Source organism: Amblyomma maculatum, unplaced genomic scaffold (assembly GCF_055883805.1).
Source record: "Amblyomma maculatum isolate TAMU_Amacu unplaced genomic scaffold, ASM5588380v1 scaffold_23, whole genome shotgun sequence".
NCBI lineage: Eukaryota > Metazoa > Arthropoda > Arachnida > Ixodida > Ixodidae > Amblyomma > Amblyomma maculatum.
In genome coordinates, this window is record NW_028146748.1 from 1,361,710 (window position 1) to 1,367,151 (window position 5,442).

General features: G+C 48.1%; 2 pseudogenes; one reads left to right on the forward strand and one right to left on the reverse strand.

The window, feature by feature from the left end:
• Nucleotides 1-856: 856 nt before the first annotated feature.
• On the reverse strand, nucleotides 857-2,081 carry LOC146171068 (uncharacterized; annotated as a pseudogene).
• Nucleotides 2,082-3,378: 1,297 nt separating this feature from the next.
• On the forward strand, nucleotides 3,379-3,549 carry LOC146171069 (U2 spliceosomal RNA; annotated as a pseudogene).
• Nucleotides 3,550-5,442: the final 1,893 nt, after the last annotated feature.

Genomic DNA, 5,442 nt, shown 5'->3' on the forward strand with positions numbered 1-5,442 from the left:
CTTGCCTTTCGCCTCCATCGAAAAGCTGCCGCCGAGGTCGGGATTCGATCCCGCGTCTTTGGGAACAGTAGTCGAGCGCCGTAACCACTGCGCCACCCCGGCGGGGTGACACGTTATTGTGGAACTAGCTATGTTCTGCCAATCAATATCCGGGTAGTTAAAATCACCAAAAAGAAGAATACGGGCATTTGGATATGTGAAAACAAGTTTATGAAGGATGTTGTTGAGATGACGTGGGAAGCCTGGATTAGCCTGGGGGGGCCTGTAGCAAACGCCAAGCAGAACTGTTACGGGGGGAGCGCGACAGATGAGCCATATGGCTTCAATGTCGGATGCGACGTCAACAACAGAGCATGATATGCCTCGATGAATGGCAACGAGAACACCGCCCTCCCCCCCCCCCGTCCCCCCCCCCCCGTTTGCCTTTTCGATCGTTTCGATACACTTCGTAGTTGGGTAAATCGGCCAAAATTTCCGCATCCGTTACGTCACTATTTAGCCAAGTTTCTGTTAGTATTAGTATGTTGCTCCCGGATGACGACATGATGTTTGATATGAGTTCGCGCTTTGGAAGAAGACTACGGATGTTAGTGAATATCGTCGAAAACGAGAGAACATTGAGTAAAACACGTTGTTGGGATAGTTGGTGCATTGCATGAAGTAAGACTAACCGGCCAAGAAGACGCACACAGGAAAAATCGACACAGAAAGAAAGAGGCTGGAAAGACCAGCCTCTTTCTTTCTGTGTCGATTTTTCCTGTGTGCGTCTTCTTGGCCGGTTAGTCTTACTTCATGAGAGAACATTGTGCGGTGGAGCGGGTCGACGATTTGTTAAAGTTTTGTGACGGGACAATTGCTATGCTATTTCCTTAACGGCTTGGGATGATGCGTCAAATACGTAGCGTTTTGAGCCGATGTGCAGGGTTTTGAAGCGCAAGGAGTACTTGTTAGAATTGGCTTTGGCAAACGCCAGCAACTGTTTACGCGCGTGTCGAACGGTGCAGGAGAAGTCCTCTCCGATACTGTAGTTTGTGTCTTTCAATTTACGGCCATTTGATAACAGTGCGTCTTTGGTTTTATGAGATAGGAATTTTACGATTACGGGACGAATTCGGTCGGCTGAATGATTTCCGAGGCGATGCGCTCTTCCAATGTCGTTAGGTTCCAAGGTTATATCAAGATTATTGCGGCAAACATCAATGACTAGTTTTTCTGACTCAGCCCACGTTTCAGCGCTAGCAGGATCAGTGATGCCATAGAAAATACGGTTATTCCGACGTGATTGGTTTTCCGCGTCATCCAGGCGTGTTTCTAGTTCTTTAATCTTTTTAGCTTGGTCGATTGTGGTTGACTGCATTATTTCAATATCGTTTTTGAGGTAAAGAAGTGTTTGGTAATGCGTTTCGAGATCGGCCATTCGTTTGTCTAGGCTTGCTATGGTTTGATCTGTTGTGTTCAGCTGTGTTTTGAGGCCCTGTATTTCCGTAATCAACAGGGTCTGGCCGGCCCGCGTTTAGCTTCTGTAGTTCAGCGAGTACAGCAGCGTTGCCCTCAGGACCAGGGTTAGTCTCAACGTCACCTGATAGCATGAGCAAGGAATGAATTACGTGAGCACACTCAACGGCAATGGCGACACAGCAGTGCGGGCTCGGAAACTGCACCAAGATATAATTACTGGATTTTTTAGCGAAGAGGGCATACGGTGTACTGACCTGCATCGCAAAGGTAAGCGGATTAGGTGGCTGCGCTGTGGTGCAGTCACCGAGCCCACGAAGCGGTGTCAGCGGGTGAAGCTCTTTTATACATGTTGGCAATTGTTGCTGATGTCGATGTGGCCATCCATGGTACTGTGATTTCCGGTGTGTGCAGCTCCTCTGGCGGCATATCCAGTAGGGACGAGCACTCGCCGGGTGGTGGATGGTAGGAGCCAGGGTCATCTCCAGTGTACGGCAGTGCGCACACCGATGACGCCCCCGTAGACAGGCCTGCCAGGGACGGCAGCAGCAGGCTGGCAAAAGCGAGGACGGTCGTCTGCATCGCAAAGGTAAGCGGATTAGGTGGCTGCGCTGTGGTGCAGTCACCGAGCCCACCTGTATGCTTCACACAGCAATCCTTCCATTGTCGCTGTCTTATTGCATTGTCGGGCGCCTCCTGCTCGTAGTGACAATTGGGGTTACTTTTCAGCGCATTATTGCATGTGGGTCAATTGTTTGTGTTGCTAGGGAATGGTTTTATTAAGAATCCCCTCTGAGGGATGTGTCGTCATCTGGCAAACATAGAACAAGTGCTACTACAGTAAACGGTTTACCGCCGCTGGTTCTGCAACAGCCGAAAAGTGGCGCCACTTGGGCACATATTTTGAATAGGATCGAACCGCAGGGAAAGCCGGACAGGTGGGTCAACAGAGACACTCCCCTTATGGGGCTGGGACAGGTAGGACACCGCCGCTTGCGGCGGGGGAATGCCTGCCACCGAATTTTTATCTGTTGTAGGCCGTCATTGCACCCGCCACCGCTTCGGTGGTGGACGACGGCTGCTTTTGCGGTTCGCGTCTTCCTCTCCCTCTTCCTTTTCTTTCTCTATTTTCTCTTCTGTCTGCATGAGGCAGCGGAGGTGGCTCAGCTACAGAGCCAGTAGCAGGCCCGTGCATTTTCTTTTCCTTCTTCCTACAGCCACAACAAACAACAACAGGTGGGTCAACGCCGCATGCGGCGTTGGCTAGCCTGCCACCGAAGTTTATTCTGTTGTAGGCGGTCATTGCACCCGCTACCGCTTCGGTGGTGGACAACGGTTGTTGTTGCGGAGTGCGTTTTTATCTCCTTCTTCCTTTTCTTTCTTCTCTATTTTCTCTTCTGTCTGCACGAGGCAGCGGAGGTGGCTCAGCTCAGGCCTGTGCAGTTTCTTTTCCTTCTTCCTACAGCCACAACAACAACGCCAGATTATCGCTTCTCAGCCTTTTGACTAAGATCAAAGTATAGTACTGGACCTACAGGGCAGTATAACTCGGCCTTTGGCCAAGTATAGCGCTTTGATCGATGCTAGGAGTCGGGACTCTACTAAAGGTCTCGGGGCTTAGAACCAGCTTTTAACCATTTCCTTTCCGGCAATGCTTGGGTCCCCCTTGCCCAACGTATGACTGGGTGCCCTGAACGGCTGGCGTGGGGGAGCGGTGCTCCGGCCCGGACCTTCACGTAACGGCAGAGCCCGATCGGCTGATCTCTTGTGCGGCTGGGTATTTTGTATGCCAATGCAATAGGGATGAGTCTCCCATTTGCATTGGCATTCCGAAGACTTGGTCAACCTAGCGATCCCCCCCCCCCCACTTATGGATGCTCCACTCTAGAGGAGCCCATGACCATTTTCGGTTCCAATGTCCCAATCATTGTGAAAAGCCACCTCTGTTCTTAACAGCTTAATATCTGTTATGGGTTCTAATTGTACCCATGATATTAAACTGATATTTTAGCGCGGCGGAGCGTTCGGGGTTTTTCTCACCTCCGCCACGGGTCGACCCGCTAATGCACTACTTCCAGGACCGTTATTTAGACAACAGCACAAAGTACGGGACACAGGCGGAAGAAAGCACAAACACAAAGCGCTGACTATCAACTGAGGTTTTGCAAAAAGGCAGGAATGATGCAGCGAAGAGAACAGGGAGTGGAACAGCGATAAAGATAGTGGTGAGTCACCTGCCGTCGGAAGATAGTCAGGACAATAAGTTAAACATTTGGTAGTGGATGAAATTGTGGGGAAAAACAGCCATGGATGGAACACAAGATAAACAATAGATTAGCAAAAATGGAAGATGAAAAGGAAATGATAGCGGTAAAATGTATAAAACGTAAAAGTTAAAAATCAAAATTGTGGTGAAAACAGCCATCGATGGAACATAAGATAAACAATGGACCAACAATAATGAGAGATGACAATAGATAGCGGTAAAATCTATAAAAGGTAAAAAGTAAACGTCAAGGAGTAGAGGGCCTCAGTGAGAATAAAACACTAAAACAAATTGAAACCGAATGGCAGAAGGAATTGTAAGCGCCCAAAGGGGGTAAATTCTTAAAAATCTTTAAAAGTATAGCATTTTGAGGAGTTATACGCATACGGGTGAAGAAACAATTAAAACCAGCAAAATTGTAAATACAGCAGAGCCGGGCGATGAACAAGAAAACACTAAGAAAGGAAAGGGAACCATCACAACGCATGCCCGGAGGCACTTAGAAATTTCATTTCTTTCTCCAATAAACAGATTGATGGTGTGCTAAAACAGTGGTCCTTGGCACGGCGGATTTTTATAGCTTCAATTATCTACCTAGACATATGATCTCGTCCGTTGCCGATAATCGAACAATTATGTAATACAGGGACGCAAGATTGACTTTCACATTTTTTGCAGCGATTGGCCATATTTCCAGAAACTACAGTGTTTCTTACATTATGTTTATGCTCTTGCAGCCTTATATTTACGCATCTACCCGTTTGACCGTATTGCGTCCAGCAGGTCAGGGGCACAGAATAGATAACACCGGAGGTGCAAAAAACGTGGGGATTGCCGTGCGTCTGCCCACAGCCGCGGTCAATCGGTTGGTTGTTGACTCTCCTACAGAGCAAGGCAAGCTTGATTGGCGCGGAGAAAGCAACGTGGACGCCTGCACCTTTAACAGCCTTCTTTAAACCATGTCTAATTTCATGAAGGTAAGGCAAGACGACGACTTCTTTTGCTGTCGCTCTGTTCTGGAGCCGCTGAACGTTTCTTGCTCAAACTTCCGGCCACTGATAGCAGGAGAGGCAGAAGGTAGCCGGCGTCAAAGAGCCGTCCGACCTGCTTTGGAACACTATCATCGAGACGATGTTCACATGTTTTTTGGACGGCATTGAGCAAGCACAACCTGATGATGCCTTGCTTCATTAACTTGGAGTAGGCAGACGAAGACGTGAGGAGCGGTTTCTTACCTCTGGGCTCATAGGACCAGCAGGTGTGCACGTCAGAAAAATAAAGACGTAGGTCGAGAAAACGTATGGTGTTACCTTCCGGGAATTCAGATGTTAATACAAGAGGCTCAAGACACCGGTCAAACAGGGATTGTTACTTTGGTAGAAATGTTTCTAAATTCTTTTTCACTGAATTTTAAAAGGACGAGATAGTCTGCTACAAAACGAACATTTTTTACCATACAATTGCCGCGCATCTTCTCCGGAAGTAACCTGTCATAGCGGGCAAGGAATATGTCGCTAAGGACGGGGACTGCACATGAGCGTATGCACACACCTCTCTTTTGCAGGTAGGTAAGCTGGTTCCACTTAAAAAAGGACGAGTTGAGATAAAAATTTAGGATTCCCAGAAATTCCTCGCTGGGCAACCCGATTTGGTTTTGGAAATTAACTACACAATTAATGTCGATAGCTTCTTCAACACAATTCAATAATTCCTGGTGCACC